General features: G+C 41.6%; 1 long non-coding RNA gene across 1 annotated transcript in view; it reads right to left on the minus strand.

Moving 5' to 3' along the window:
* LOC149135844 (uncharacterized) overlaps positions 1-17637 on the minus strand; it is a 303123-nt gene that overhangs the window by 193066 nt on the left and 92420 nt on the right. The window lies entirely within an intron of this gene.

Below are 17637 nucleotides of genomic sequence, written 5' to 3' on the forward strand. Positions count from 1 at the left end.
AGACAAGGAGAAAAACACGGAGAAAAAAAATTGAATAGTGTTCAGTCAACGGTCAATCATAATAATGGCCGATCATAACAATGGCTGACCGGAAGTTAGAAATTCTTTTTTCAGGAGAGCTAAGAAAGGGGGAGATAACAAACGGTGATCGGGAACGAGGGGCTGTGTGTGGGAGGTAGACTGCTGGTGATCTTGACGTATGTAGTGTGAAAATGGGGAAGGGAGAAAGGGAGAAAGTAGTTGGTCAGTTGTAGTGTGTGCGTGGTGTGATGCGAGGGTATTGGTGTGGTGTGATGTGAGGGTGTTGGGAGGTGGGGAAGGCATGGGTGGAGTGTGGGTTAGGCTGAGGGTGGGGTAGAGGTAGGGGTCTGTGGGTAGGGTGGGGTATGTGGGTAAGGAATTGGATGGGGTGGAGTGGGAAGGTAGAGTAGGAGTGTGTTGGGGTGTGGTGGGATGAGCTTATGAGGGGGTGTTGACGAGGAGGGAGAAGGGGAAGGTGGATGTAAGAGAGGGGGAAGATGGGTATGGGAGGGGAGAGGAAGAGAGGAGAGAGGGTGGGTATAAGAGAGGGAAGGTGGATTGAGAGAGGGGGAAGGTGGGTATGGGGGGAGAAAGAGGGGGAAGGTGGGTATGGGGGGAGAAAGAGAGGAAGAGAAAGAGAGTGAGAGAGAGGGAAGAGGGGTATGGGGGGAGAAAGAGAGGAAGAGGAAGAGAGTGAGAGAGAGGGGAAGAGAGTGAGAGAGTAAGGGTGAGAGAGTAAGAGAGTAAGAGTGTAGAGAGTAGGAGAGTAAGAGTGTAGAGAGTAAGAGTGAGAGAGGGGGAGTACGAGAGAAGAGAGTGAGAGAGAGTAAGAGAGAGGAGAGAGTAAGAGAGAGGAGAGAAAGAGTAGGGGTGAAGAGAAGTGGGAGTGGAGAGATGTAGGAAGAGAAGTTGGAGTGAAGAGAAGTAGGAAGAGAAGTGGGAAGAGAAGTAGGAATGAAGAGAAGTAGGAAGAGAAGTAGGAAGAGAAGTTGGAGTGAAGAGAAGTAGGAGTGAAGAGAAGTAGGAAGAGAAGTGGGAAGAGAAGTAGGAATGAAGAGAAGTAGGAAGAGAAGTAGGAGTGAAGAGAGGTGAAGAGACGTACAAAGAAGTAGGAGTCGGAGCAGGAGGTGGGGGAGGGGAGAGATGGGTGGTAGGAGGGAGGGTGGGGGAGAGAGACAGGAGGAGGGGGTTAGATGAAGAGTGGAGGGGAGTTGAGCCCATGTGGCGCAAAGGAGCGAAGATAGAAGATTAATCCCTGTTCACGGCGCAAACGGGAGTCCGGATGGCCCCTGTGCATGGACAATCCAAACACAGGCAGGTGTTGCCGCAAGGAGTGGCCGGCAGAACGGAAGTGGCGTGACACCGGGGTGTCATTGCCGACGTTGATGTCTCGGAGGTGTTCCGCGAATCGGTCGGCCAGGCGGCGCCCCGTTTGTCCGATGTACAGAGATTGGCAGAGAGAGCAGGAGAGGCAATATATGATGTTGGTAGACGTGCAGGTGAAGGAGTCGGTGATGCGATAGGGTCGGTGATGCGATAGGGTCGGTGATGGGTGCTGGTGAGGAAGGTGGTGTTGGAGAGGTAAGGGCAAGTGCGGCAGCGTGGGCGGGAGCAGGGGAACGAGCCAGGTTGGGAGGTTGGGTTGGGGAAGAAGCTGTGGACCAAGAGGTCCCGTAGGTTGTGGGCTCGTTTGAAGGAGGGGAGGGGTCGATTAGGGAAGATGTGGGAGGTGGAGGGGTCGGACTGGAGGCGCCGAAAAGCTCGGAGAATGGAGCGTTGGAGGGGTAGGGTGGTGGGATGGTAGGTGAGGGGAAAAGGGAGGCGGGAAACGGCAGGGCGGGTTCGGGGGGAGAGAGCAGATGCACGGTCCACAGAACGTGCTCTGGCAAGGGCGGTGTGGATGGTGGTGGGTGGATATCCACGCAGGGTAAAGTGGTGAGCCATGAGTTGAGACTGAGTCTCAAAGTCATGGCTGTCACTACAAAGTCTGCGTAGACGGAGGAATTGGGAATAGGGGATGGAAAGTTTTGTGTGTCTAGGGTGGGAGGAGGAGAAGTTGAGATAGGAGTGTGAGTCTGTGTGTTTGTAGTGGATGGAGGTGCTAAGGGCGGAGTGGAGGATGCTGACCGAAATGTCGAGAAAGGGGACAGTGGTGTCAGAGACAGTACAGGAGAAGTGGAGGGCAGGATGGAAAGACTGGACGAAAGAGAGGAACGAGTCAAGGTGTTCGCGGGAGAGTGAGGTGGCACCGATACAGTCGTCGATATACCGACCGTATAGTTCGGGAGTAGGACCAGTGAAACTGGAGAATATTTGGGCCTAAACATAACCAACGAAGAGGTTCGCGTAGTTGGGGCCCATTCTCGTCCCCATGGCCACTCCCGATCTGCTGGTAGATATCTCCCGCGAACGAGAAGCAGTTGAGAGATAGGACAAGTTCGGCCAGACGAATGAGTGTGGAGGTGTCGGGTTGTGGGTTGGAACGTTGGTCTAGAAAAAACTTCAGGGCACGCAGCCCCTCGTCGTGGGGGATCACTGTATAGAGGCTCTGGATGTCTAGAGTGAAGAGAAGCTTAGAAGGGCCGGGAGGGAAAGAGAAAGAGTTGAATAGACGAAGCGCGTGGTTAGTGTCATGAATGTGGGAAGGGAGAGAAGCCAATAGGGGGGCGAGGACACGGTCTAGGTATTTTGAGATAAGCTCGGTGGGGCAGTTGCAGGCGGAGACGATGGGGCGGCCAGGGTTGTTCGGTTTATAGATCTTGGGGAGGAAGTAAATGGTGGGGGTGCGTGGGGTGCGAACAATAAGGTTGGAGGCGGTGGCGGGGAGACGGGAGGAGAGGATGAGGTCATGGATAGTGGAGGACACAGTCTGTTGGTAGCTGGGCGTGGGGTCGGAGGGCAGAGGGTGGTAGAATGAGGTATCTCGAAGTTGACGGAGAGCTTCGGCCTCGTAGAGGTCCGCGCGCCATACTACCACGGCTCCACCCTTATCAGCCGGTTTTATGATGATGTCCGTGCGGCGTCGGAGGGATCGAAGAGCCGAGAGTTCGGCTGGGGAGATGTTGAGTCGAGATGGACGCCTGGAAAAGTTAAACCGGCCCACAGCGCGTTGGCAGGCGCCCGCGAAAAGATCAACTGCCTGGAACTGGCCAGGAGCAGGCGTCCACTGGGATGGTCGTCGGCCCAGGTCAGTGAAGCAGTCCTCGTTGGGTGCGGGTAGCGCACCCAACCTAACGCGGCGCACAAAGCTGTGGACATCAGCACGGGTTTGAAATTCCTTGCAGGATGGAGTGAGTGGGATGAAGCGCAGACCCCTATTGAGGACGGAGCGCTCCGCCTCAGAGAGAGGAAGATCTGGGGGAATGGTAACGACAGGCTGAAGTGGAGAAGGGGTGGGTGGAATAGAAGTAGGAGGGGATGAAGTAGGGTTAGGAGGGGCGGTCGGGATGGTGGAGGGCTGGGAGGGAGGGGGTGGAGTATGTGTGGGAGAGGCAGGGTGGTTGGGTGTGGGTGGGGAATGCACATCAGGGAGGGAAAAGGGTGGTGGAGGGGTTGGGGTAGTGGCATCGGGTGTAGAGGAATGGAGGAGTGAGTGAAGTTTGCGGAGCTTAGTGTCGGTAAGAAATGCATGAAAGAGATGATTAAGTTGAATGATAAAGCGCAATGTATTGTGAGCATAGGAGGGTGACAGAGAGGAGAAAAATATGGAAAAGGCTGGAGGAAGAAGGCGGTCGATAGTGTGGATTTTAGAGAGATTGGAGCGAATGGTGGCCCGCATAAGGCGGTAGGATGTGGTGCGGAGTATGGGTAGAATGGTGGTAGAATGGTGGTAGAAGAGTGGAGAGTGGGGTGGAAATGGAGGCGGAAACCCTTAGGGATGAGGCGGTGGTGTAAGCAGCGACTGAGAAACGTAATATGACTAGAGAAACGAGTCTTCTTGAATATGAGTAAGGAGAGTCGTATAGTAGGTTGAAAGTATAGAGAGGGAAGTGTGCGGAGGTATAGTTTTAGACGGTTGTGGAGAGTGAGTTGGAAAGATTTGTAGTCAGGCATGATGGAACGAGAGAGAAAAGAAAATTAGACGTGGGAAGGAGAATTACAAAAGGTGTGGTGGAAAAAAACAAGCGTGATGAGAAAATTGGACGTGGAAAAAAGGAAAAAAAGAAAAAAGGAAAAAAAACTGGAAAAAAACTTTTTTAACAGGTGTGGGGGAAAAAAATAAAGGCATGAGGAGAAAAAACGAAAAAGGGGTTGTGAGAAGAAAATATATGCGAGGTGGGAGAAAAAAACAAAGCAAAAAGGAAGATGGGACAATAGGGAGAAAATGGGGTGACAGGGAGAGAAGAAACAAGAGGAGAAAAGAAAGGGAGGGAGAAGAATACAAAGTAATAGGTGCAGATTAGAGAAGACAGATTAGGAACATCCAGAGTACGAAGAGACGGTAGGTGAAGGAAAGTAAGGTAAAAAAGGATGATAAAGGAGGTTTACAAAAGTGGAAAAGTTCAAAAGTTTTTTAGACGTCGTGGTAAATTGAAGCGATTTCCAATCAGAAGATGGGTCCAGTGTAATCCGTGGGTAGGAGAGGTGCAGCCGGAGGGTATAAAGTTCAGAATCAAACAGTCCAGATCCAGAAGGAAAGAAGGTAGAATCCAAAAGTTGGTAGTGTGTGATGAGAGGAGACAGGATTAGCTGGTGCGACCACGTGAGCGTGTATTATATGTGGGAGAATATACAAATAATAACAACAGACGAGGACAGGTGGTGTAAATAACAAAAGGATATATTAGTATGACGCTCGGGAATACGGAAAGTCTTCGACGTTTCGAGCTACGCTCTTCAACAGAAAGAATACGGAGACAAGGAGAAAAACACGGAGAAAAAAAATTGAATAGTGTTCAGTCAACGGTCAATCATAATAATGGCCGATCATAACAATGGCTGACCGGAAGTTAGAAATTCTTTTTTCAGGAGAGCTAAGAAAGGGGGAGATAACAAACGGTGATCGGGAACGAGGGGCTGTGTGTGGGAGGTAGAATGCTGGTAATCTTGACGTATGTAGTGTGAAAATGGGGAAGGGAGAAAGTGTATAATAGATTATGTTCACATGTCTCCGCTAATATGCCTCCTACGCATTATACAATGCAATTCTACATTTACAAATCAGGGCAGATGAAGAAAATTAGCTCATCGGGCCACCATAACACCATAGTTACACCAATGATAAATTTTCTTATCATTAGATAGTTCCTTAATATTAGTGATAAGATAAATTTTAAGTTCCTACAATCTGATATTCATAAATTACTACACTTCTACCTTTCCTAAACAGGACTCTCATCTTTGCTATGAAGAAGTCCGTTTATGATTGTTCTTTGCTAACATATTTTCCCGTAAAGCCAGCTATTATAATGAAACTCTAACTAGGGCCGGTTATGAAGAGAAAAAAATGGTAACTACTCTAAATATAATGAACACAATTACAGTCATAAACCGTCTCACTGCAATAAAGTTAATAAAATTAATATTAGTTGCCTCTGTGATCTGCCCAATTAAACTTTAAGCAACACTCAGCAGTGAATAATATACTCATATCGTATTATTATTAATAGTACCAATGCTCATAATAATAATAATAATAATAATAATAATAATAATAATAATAATAATAATAAGGAATGATAGCATAAGGGGCTGATTCCTACCTAGCTCAGATACCAGGAAACCCCAAAATGGCAGAAATTCAAAAGATAGTGGTCATGGGAACTGCTCATATCCTACTTAAAATACTGTCTATGCAATCTTAAATTTTAAAGTAAACTTATCATTTTCCTTTGTTTTCTTAAACATTCTCTAGAACAATACTATGTGTAATACTATGTGTAATACTATGTGTAATACTATGTGTAATACTATGTGTAAAACCACGTATATGACACCCTGTCATAACACCAACTTGAATTTCGAACTTGTCTCTTGAGGTCTCTGGATGAGGCTTAGAGTCAACTTGTACAAACACAAAGCAAAAGTTAAGCATAAAATAATAATAATAATAATATCCTACGCAAAACACTTTCAATACAGTAACCATAAGAGCATCACAGCAAACCACAGCAAACCACAGCACATACCCAAGGCACACAGAGCTGCGCTCGGTAGTGAAGTGAAAGCACGTTATAAAAATAAAACTACTGAACAATAATAATAATAATAATAATAGAAATTGAAAAAATGTGGCAAGATCAGTAAATATAAAGAATATAAAGACTTGCTAATAGAAATTGAAAAAAATGTGGCACTTCAAGGCGACTACCGTACCAGTGATTGTAGGATCTCTAGGAATGATTAAAAAAAAGGTACTGAAACCTATATGAAAATGATACCAGGCTTACCATCTCTACAGGAAGTGCAAAAAATCGTGTTCACTGGAACGACTCATGTACTGAGAAGAGCATTATCGCTGTGAAAACAATATCCATTCATGAATTTATTTATTTATTAATTTTTTTTTTAAATACGTATTTTACCTCTGAATTTGCGTGTGTAAACTGGGAATACATACAATGAGTTTCTCTGTCCTAGGTGTACGGAAAACACTCGACTAGAAATGGAAGAAAATTTGAAGAGAGAAGAAAAAAAACAACATAAATATAATAATAATTTCCTGAAGAGAAGTATGGTGGGGTGGAAAACTGAAATGACATCTTGTGGAAAAAGCTTGGACACCCTGGGTATCAGAAGAGGGGTTTACTAGAGTGATACTTTATTTCGGTTGCTTTTTGTTCTCTGCATCATACCCTGACCTTGGCACTTAGGAAAATGAACCTGGGGTATCAACTAAAATGAAAATCCCAAACAATTGGCCACCTCCTCTTCATGAATGATTTGAAACTGTATGGCAAAGATGTGACACAAGTGAGTTCCTTGATGAACACGGTCCACCATTAGAATTCCATTCTACTGATAATAGAATGGAATTTGGACTCAAGAAGCGCTGAGTAATCTGCCAAAACGGAGGTAAGGTACAGTCCCTAGCAGGGATAGAATTACTGAATAGAGATTTGATTAAGTAAATTGAAACGGAAAGATACAAATGCCTTGATGTAACGAGATAATGGAAATCAAAATGAAAGAGCAACTGAGGACGGAGTATTTCCGAAGAGTGAGGTTGATGCTGCGCTGAAAATTGATTGGATGGAATAAAATCCAAACAGTCAATATCAAAAGAATGAAGCTGGTACTCTGTGGATCACATCCCTACTTCTCAACATAGTCACCGTTTCTCTCAATAGCAGTGTTCCACCTTCGAATGAGAGCATATATCCCTGCCCCGTAAAATTCTGTTGGCTGTTCTTCGGGCCACTTCTTCACAACAGATTTCTCTTCCTCGTCACTGGAATAATGTTTGCCTCTCAAACCCTCTTTCATGGGGTCGAAGAGATGATAGTCTGAAGGCGCTAAATTATTCCGATGACGAGGAAGTGAAAACTGTAGTGAAGACGTGACTCAAAGAACAGTCAACAGAATTTTATGGGGCAGGAATACATGCTCTCATTCGAAGGTGGAACACTGCTATTGAGAGAAACGGTGACTATGTTGAGAAGTAGGGATGTGATCCACAGAGGACCAGCTTCATTTTGAGGTATGATACATGTTTTTTTGTTGATAATTATACCTATCCTAAACAAAGTGGCATTACTTTTTGACTCACCCTTGTATTTTTGTTTAATATTCTTTATTTAGCTTGCAACAGATCTGCGAAATACTGTGAAACATCGCCTTTTCGCATTTTTGCAGAGTTACACCCAAGAGAGATGCTTCAGGGAACGACCGCCTTTTTTTGTTTTTTGTTGCAAAAGAACTGGTATGTTGCGTCATTTCTGGAAAGTATGTGTTCTTTGTCCCTGTATATCCGAGTTCTAGAGAAAAATGCGAAACATGGACACTCCTCCCACTTCAAAAGCTTCACCTTTTTGCAGAGGGCTAGGTCAAGGTCAGCCTTCCACTCTCACTTACTCCTTCGCGTGCGAAAACGTCTAATGGCACTTAGTTCGCGACGTTTACACCAATCCCTCCATAATTAGACAATATCCTCTCATCACCAATCTTAATACCTGTGATGGCAAGACCTTGTGTGATTTGTAAACAGTTCCCTCCAAAACCATTCCTCGAACTTCGAGCACAACTATATAATAGCAATAATAATAATAATAATGACATCACAAATAGAAGCGCAAGTAAATATACGGATATAAATACGCAAACCCCTAATAATAATATTAGTATAATAGGACTGGTCAATAATAGATTCTGCCACACTATACACGCATAAATCAAATAATTGCCGTTTATGCACATTAGAATCACTGAATATATTACTATATAAACTAGATAATTTAATAAATAATAGATTAGACGCGATAACATCATGTAAACACAGGTATTATAAAACCTTCAAATATTATAATAAATCCCAAGACAAGGTAAAATAAAAAAACATGTGTGTATTTATATGAGCATATCTATCGATTATATAAAAAGTGCATATATGTGGATGTATGTGCCTATGTATATATACATATGTATATGTGTGAATATTGGATATATATGCGTGTTAAACGTAGACACTTAATAATGGAATTCTAATAATAGCAATCTATACTACCTTTATAAATATATTAATTAAAATTAAAAATAGATGCTTAGGAATTTGAACTTAGATTCTAGTATATTACTTCAAAGGAGAAAAAAATTATTTATACTAAATTAAAATTGAATTTGAAATGGAATCTTCTGACAAAAACTCTTTATATATAATATTCTCAAGTCTAGCTAAATTTAATGATGAAATATTTGCAATGGATGAACTTTTAAACATTGATGGGATTCATAGGACTACCAACATATCCAACAAGATGAATTTTACTATAATTACATACCGAAGTCTTATATACATTCAGAAAAACATACCAATTTTTATTAAAAAAAATATATATCACTTAAAATTTCAACAAAGGATAAAAAAATGAACTTTCCAAATTATAGGAGGATTAATTTTACAATTTCTTTAAAGGACAGTATACACTTTAATATTTTTAATATTTTTAATATTTTTTAATATTTTAATTAATATTACATATACCACTCGTTCTTAACACATAGATTATAAATCCATTCATCTCCGAAGAGCGAAATTATTGATTGTATGCTGATCTTTTGATTACATTGTGATTACAATAATATCCGCGAAACGATCGTCAGATATTTAATTTTTTTTTAATTTTAGACTTTTTAAAATTTTAGACTTTATAATATTCATGCTCAATTACGCATAAATTTTTATATGCATTTATATTCACATGTATCTTTATCTACATTCATATTTTTATATATATTTATATTTATATTTCGTATATCTTAAATTTTAAATTTATTATATTACCATGTCATATTGGATATATATCTTTGAAATTTAAATATTAAATATTGATTTCCTGCGAATATTATTGATGATTTTATGAATTTATTAATAATATAAAAACACACACATATATATATATATATATTTATTTGCTCAAAATAATAGAGCACTTAATATAAGTTCAGTTACATATTCTTTTAGAATATACCTTATAAAAGTTATATATATGTGTGTGTGTGTGTGTGTGTGTGTGTGTGTGTGTGTGTGTGTGTGTGTGTGTGTGTGTGTGTGTGTGTGTGTGTGTGTGTGTGTGTGTGTGTGTGTGTGTGTGTGTGTGTGTGTGTGTGTGTGTGTGTGTGTGTGTGTGTGTGTGTGTGTGTGTGTGTGTGTGTGTGTGTGTGTGTGTGTGTGTGTGTGTGTGTGTGTGTGTGTGTGTGTGTGTGTGTGTGTGTGTGTGTGTGTGTGTGTGTGTGTGTGTGTGTGTGTGTGCGTGCGTGTGTGTGTGTGTATAAAGTGTGTAGAGGTAACTTGTCATGCCACGAAAGTTAACGGAAATTAACACTTGCTCTTGCAGAAAAAAGGAAAGTAAACTATAAATGTTTGTTTTAATTTTAATTTTATTGTATTAATAGCTCTTTTCTCTCTACATCATCCATTTTAGTACATCTTCTTGATAAGGTTTTTCAAAAACCGAAACATGTAAAACAAAACCAAAACATTCTTCTTTTAATGTATTTATATAAAGAAAATTATAATGTACCCATTGTAAGAAAGTACTATTTTCGTTCTTATTTTTCATTCCTATATATATATATATATATATATATATATATATATATAAAGTTGTTGTATATTGTCAACTTAATGTGACAATCCCAATAAGGGAATATACTACTGCTGTTTAGCCCTAGGAAGCTGGACCGCTTCCTGTCGGCCTTCACGCATTTACTGTGTCCTTATGTTTGCGAGGGGGAGACAAACTCCTCCACCCAGCCTAGCCAGCATTCAGGGACATGTTTCTGAATCTTTGCTCGTCATCAGCCTGAAGTAGCACGACTAGCTGGTTGAAGAAGTCTGTCAAGCTCTCGCAAACATATATAATCACAGTGAAATATATTCACTGGTTTCCAAAATTAGAAATATCATATTTCTAAATCTCTCAGAGTAAATGTGTCAAGGCCGACAGGAAGCGGTCCAGCTTCCTAGGGCTAAACAGCAGTAGTATATTCCCTTATTGGGATTGTCACATTAAGTTGACAATATACAACAACTTTATCGCATCACTACTGCTTAAATCTCTCTGAGAGATTTAAAAATATGATATTTCTAATATATATATATATATATATATATTTCGTTTTTGGATTGCAAGATTCTTTATGTGAGTTCGTGTGTTGAAGCATATTCTGTTGTGTCTGGGGAGAGTCATTCTCTTTTAACGCCTTCTAATTTAGCACACTCACCAGTTAAATTTCCACTCATTTACTTATTTACTTTCCTAAAAGTTTCGAAGAATACCTTAGGAATGAGAACGCAGGTTCGAAATTTCCTCAAGACACCTGATGAAGGCTGGAGGGTAAATCAGCGGAAACGTTGTGTTAACAACAAACAAGATGAGGACAAATATCCGTCAAATGTAAATAATGTAAATTTTGTACATAATTCCTCATCTCTTAAATATAGAACTGCAGCATACTTTCGTAGAACTCGTAGGGTAGACCATCAAGTCTCGACAACTTGTTCCCGAGGCACACGGAAAGTACCTCAATGACCTCCTTATCCGTGATCGGTTCTTCAAAACGCTGAGCCTTTCATGTCGAGAGACGCAAGCCACCAGCCAAGAAGTCCTTCTGACCACATCTGAAACAACGAGGTCTCCTACCCTCGACTTGAATTTTCAACATCACTTCTTCAACCACGAGCACTCTATCGGGGATCTCCTCCAAGTCCCCCGGTATCACCTGGATCAACACTTCTACGCTCTATCCTAGCCAGTTCTGGGTGCTAAATCGAATGATTTGCAAGATGTTGATTTTTTTTCTTCTCTTGTGTAGCACAGTGCCGTCACCACCCAGGTGACGTCTATTTCTGGTGGCTCCTCTTGTATTTTTGTCCGGGACATTCTACGTCCCAGATATGAAGGCAAAAATACCACCTCGTCTGTCCTAAGGGCCCGTACCGAGTGCTCGTGGGCTTTTTCTTCGTTTATGAAACGTACCTCTATAGAGGCTATCTATCTATACCTACGATATTTACCACCTCATCTAGAGTCATCCTTTCGTTGGTGATTTCGACTGACATTTTAACACAAAACGGTATTTTTTCCAAGAGATTAAGTCTCTTAAAGAAGAATTTTGATTAATTTATCTCTTACAAGAGAGTTGAACAGTTCAGATCCTTCCCCTGTCGGGGAAGGCACACAATTCAAACAAACCTGAAACAGGCTACATTTCATAAAAACAAAACAATGCAGGTTCAAATCCTTCCCCCGTATGGACAAGAACACAGTTTCAACAAAAATCCTGCTAAGCAGGCACCCGTTTACAACAATAATTTTGAAACAATACCTTAGTACAACAAAAATCCTCCAGGCGCTTATGACACTCCTATCAGACTGTTCTGCGCATGCTCATTTATACTAACTAGTATAGCTCACTTAGCCAGTCACGGGGGGTGAACAGATTCCCCATACAACAATAACAAAACAGGAAAGCGAAAATTTCTTGGTATTATTTATTCTTCATTACAAGTACAATATTTGCTAATACGAATTATAAACATTTATATGTTATACAGACATGTAAAGAATTTCCTATGAGAAATTCGTCTGAGAGAGAAAAATATTTCTGGTACAAAAATACATTTGGATGAAGCGTTTACATTTGGATATTAATCAGGAGAATCACAAATAGACAGAGTGAAGGAAAATAAAATCTATACACACATACGTGATTTCGTACATTATTTATTTATTTTGTGCTTGAAAATGATAACAAAGGAAATGTGAGATGGGTTAATTTTTTTATTATTACGCATGCAGAAATCTAAATATATTCAATAATTCCTATCTTTGTGTCTACTTGTTGCCATGAACATGTTTGTGCTTCACTGATATGATACATTAACTATTCAGTTGTTTATCAAGGTCATATTTTTTATTCTAAAATGAACGAAAAGGAAAGAGTAGGAAAGGAGGATAAAAAAAAATCGAGAAAAATAAGTGAGCTACAAATACCTGCCGTAGATCCCGAAAAGGAAAAAAAAATGCGCGCTCCAATTGGATGCACCGAAGATTTACGACCAAACTATGACTTAGAGATAAGGGAAACCGTGCAAGGATTATTGAAACTTTGAAATTCATCTGGTCAGAATGAATCACATGAAATAAAAGAACAAGATGTACAGGCCTTGAAATTGGTAAAACAAGAAAAATTATTGGCCGTAAGTCACGCAAGAGAAACCACTCCCTCCAAACAATACAGTCTCCAAACCCTGTCTCTATTTACCTTAGTAGAGAAGAAGAAGAAGGAGGAGGAGGAGGAGGGGGAGAAGAAGAAGAAGAAGAAATAACAACAAAAGTTATAAAACAAATGAAATCCAAACTAAAACTAGAACAGCAACGGACCATGATAAAACGATAGCAAGAAAAGCCCCTACATGGTAAATATTGGGCTAAACTAAATGCAAAAGAAATAGACAGAGAAAAATCCCAGCAATGGTTGAGAAGCTCAGGACTCAAAGCAGAGACTGAAGGATTTTTAATTGCTGCACATGACCAAAGCCTTGTAGAATATGTGGAGATGGACAAGAAACAATAAATCATATTATCTCTGGCTGCCCAGTCCTGGCTGAGAAGGAATATGTTCACAGACACGACAGAGCTGGGACCTATATACACTGGAAGCTATGCTAACACTATGGAATAACAACAGAAAAAAGATGGTATAAACACACGCCAGAAAAGGTCACAGAAAACGAGAAAGCAACCATACTCTGGGATATGCCAATACACACAAATAGAGAAATTAAGGCCAATATACCAGATATAGTTGTCAGAGATCATGAAGGAAAAAATGCTTTCTAATTGATGTATCAATACCAGCAGATGACAACGTTTCTCTAAAAGAAATGGAAAAACTTTCAAAATACAAAGACCTGGAAATAGAGGTAACTCGAATGTGGAATCTAAAAACAGAAACAATTCCTATTATAGTAGGTGCCTTAGGTATAATAAAAAAATATTCAGACAAATACATAACAAAAACACCAGGACTTAAAAATATATATAACATACAGAAAATTGCACTACTGGGCACTGCACACATCCTACGCAAAACACTTTCAATACAGTAACCATAAGAGCACCACAGCAAACCACAGCACATACCCAAAGCTTACAGAGCTGCGCTCGGTAGTGAAGTGAAAGCACGTTATAAAAATAAAACTACTGAACAATAATAATAATAATAATAATAATAATAATAATAGTAACAATAGTAATAATAATAAGCCAATTCTTTCTTTTGCTAGATTCAGTTTACCCATATATATTTATGAACAGCAACCCTTTATATATATATATATATGTGTGTGGGGGAGTATGTGTGTGTGTATTGTGTATTTAAGATATTAATGTATTTATTTAGTGAAATCTATTTACCAATACAATGTGGCAGTCCTAAACAGTACGATATTACTACTTTTAGCCCCAAGAAAACATATTTTCCAGCTGGCTACCGATACAGACCATGTGTTGGTAGCCCACCGGAAAAGATGTTTTGCTGGGGCTAAAACGTAGAAACATCGTTCTTTGTTGGCAAATAGACTTTACTGTTCGGTGCTGCTACTGCATATTTCTCGTTCAGAGATTTATAACTAGTTGTATTTGTATACATACATTCTTAAAACTGGTTCTACCTGGTCCGGTCGAAGAAAACGCGCTGTCATTTATTGGCTACGCCTCAATATTTTCCCTATTTCTTTCTCGCTCTCTCTGCCTCCCCTTCTATATCCCTTCTGTATCTCTCTATCTATCTATCCTCTTTCCTCTCATTGTTACTTTTATTGCCATCGTAAAAATACTTTCAGTCGAAGTTGCTCGTTCGCAGACTAAACCACCTTAAATAGTGAGCCAGTTCTTTCATTGGATTCTGTTTAGCCTATATATTTGTGAATAGCAATCCCTTATATATATTTGGTTATATATACATTCTGTATTTAATATATCAATGTCTTTATATACGAGGTCTGATCAATAAGTATCCGGACTATTGCCATAGTAACGAAGCTAAAGCACGCAGAGTAAAGCCGCTTGGCACAGATTGACCTTGAACTCTGCTGTGCATTAGCACTAAGTTTTAACGTTCTAGCTCACTTCCGCTATTTACAGCAGTACTTGGAAGGAAAGTGTGTAGCGTGTGATCGTCGCATTGACCATGACAGAGAAAGTTGTCATGGCGATACCTGCTCAGAAAGTGTATGGAGAGGAGTGTATGAGCCGCACACAAGTGTACGAGTGATTCAGATGTTTCCAAGATAACCGAAAAATTGTCGATATTGACGAACGTTCTGAGACACCTGCAACCAGCAGAACTGAGAAAAACATCTCAGATGTGCGTACTGCTGTGATGGGGAAATCGTCGAGAGGGTGTGCAGATTAGTTACGGTTAGTTCAATCCATTATCACTGAAGATTTGGGCATGTGACGCATGTCTGCCAAGTTTGTGTGGAAGCTGCTTTCAGCTGACCAGAAAGATACTCAGGTTTCAGTTGCACAAGATCTCCTTGATTGTATTGAAAACGATGAAAAGTTTTTGAAAATTTTGCGTAGGCTTCTGAACAGGTATGGCCAAGCTTTTGGCAAAATTTGATACAGATTCTCCGCACAACTTTCTCTGCCATGGTCAATGCAACACACACACGCTACGCAAGTTCCTCCCAAGTATTGATGTAAACAACGGAAGTAAGTTAGAACGTTAAAACTTAGTGCGCATGCACAGCAGAGTTCAAGGTCAATCTATGCCCAGCGGTTTCCCTTTGTGTGCTTTAGTTTCGTTACTATGACAACAGTCCGAGTACACTTTGATAAAACCACGTAAATGTATATCTAAAGCTGATGCTGCTTGGCTCAACTTACTCTTTTCTTTCCGGAACCCCTTCGATCCACCCCCAATCACCAACAGATCAATCAAACAGCCTGTGCGACTAATTATCACAACACACACACACACACACACACACACACACACACACACACACACACACACACACATACAAACGTAGGTTACCAGCAGCCCAACCAAACTAACAACTTGAATGCTACCATCCCTCTTTGGGCAACAGCTTTAAAATAATAATAATAACAATAATAATAACCAGCAGTATCTAACTCCGCTATCCTGCAAGATACTTAAGCTTCTAAAACTGAGCCACTAAACTCGTTGTGTTTTCTCTGTGAACCCCTACTCGCAGACATTCCCTTTTTTTCCTACCCAACTACAGGTGTCCGGCCGTGGTGACTAAAGCGGCAACCCCTCAAAGCATGCTTTGGGAGGAGGGTGTTTTTCTTGCTACTTTGTCACCCTGCAGGAGAAACCGTTAATCCCTACACACATTTTATCTCTCCGTATTTTTTTTTTTTGCGTTCTCTCCATTTTTCTCCTCTCAACCTTTTCTGTCTAAGAAGCGTCAAAGACTTTTCCATTCTTCCCGAGCTTTAAATTAATACACCTGCTGATAGTTTCCTCGCCTGTTTTCGTCTTTGTTTTCTGTAAATTTGAACTATATATATATATATATGTCCCCTTGCTCCCGCCCACGCTGCCGCACTTGCCCTTACCTCTCCAACACCACCCTCCTCACCAGCACCCATCACCGACCCTATCGCATCACCGACTCCTTCACCTGCACTTCCACCAACATTATCTATTGTGTCTCCTGCTCTCTCTGTCATTCTCTGTACATCGGACAAACGGGGCGCCGCCTGGCCGACCGATTCGCGGAACACCTCCGAGACATCAACGTTGACAATGACACCCCGGTGTCACGCCATTTCCGTTCTGCCGGTCACTCCTTGCAGCAACACCTGTCCGTGTTTGGATTGTCCGTGTTTGAATTGTCCGTGCACAGGGGCCATCCGGACTCCCGTTTGCGCCGTGAACAGGAATTAATCTTCTCTCTTCGCTCCTTTGCGCCACATGGGCTCAACTCCCCTCCCCTCTTCATCTAAACCCCCTCCCCCTGCCTCTCTCCCCCACCCTCCCTCCTACCACCCATCTCTCCCCTCTCCTCCCACCCACCTCTCCCCTCCTGCTCCGACTCCTACTTCTCTGTACGTCTCTTCACCTCTCTTCACTCCTACTTCTCTTCACTCCTACTTCTCTTCACCCCTACTCTTTCTCTCCTCTCTCTTACTCTCTTACTCTCTCTCACTCTCTTCTCTCTTACTCTCCCCTCTCTCACTCTTACTCTCTTTCTCTCTCTCACTCTCTTCTCTCTTTCTCTCTCTCACTCTCTTTCTCTTCCTCTCTTTCTCCCTCCTCCCATACCCACCTTCCCCCTCTCTTATATACACCTTCCCCTTCCCCCTTCATCACCACCCCTCCCCCTTCGTCGTCAACCCTCCCTCATAAGCTCATCCCACCCCACCCCAACACACTCCTACTCTACCTTCCAACTCCACCCCATCCAATTCCTTACACCCACCCCCTACCTACATTCCCCTACCTACATTCCCCTACCTACATTCCCCTACCTCTACCCCCACCCTCAGCCTAACCCACATTCCACCCATGCCTTCCCCACCTCCCAACACCCTCACATCACACCACGCACACACTACAACTGACGAACTCCTTTCTCCCCTCCCCATTTTCACACATGCATACGTCAAGATCACCAGCATTCTCTCTCTCACATACACAGACACACACACACAGCTCCTCGTTCTTCGATCACCGTTCTTTCTCCCCCTTTGTTATCTCCCCCTTTTCTTAGCTCTCCTGTGTAAACTTTCTAAACTTCCGGTCAGCAGAAGCCATGACAGTAGTCATGATAGATCGTTGACCAGTGACTATTCCTTGTTTTCTCCGTGTTTTTCTCCTTGTTTTCTCCGTATTCTTTCTGTTGAAGAGCGTAGCTCGAAACGTTAAAGACTTTCCGTATTCCCGAGCGTCATACTAATACATCCTTTTGTTGTT

The sequence above is a fragment of the Octopus bimaculoides genome, chromosome 5 (genome assembly GCF_046866305.1).
Source record: "Octopus bimaculoides isolate indiv1 chromosome 5, ASM4686630v1, whole genome shotgun sequence".
NCBI classification, from domain to species: Eukaryota; Metazoa; Mollusca; class Cephalopoda; order Octopoda; family Octopodidae; genus Octopus; species Octopus bimaculoides.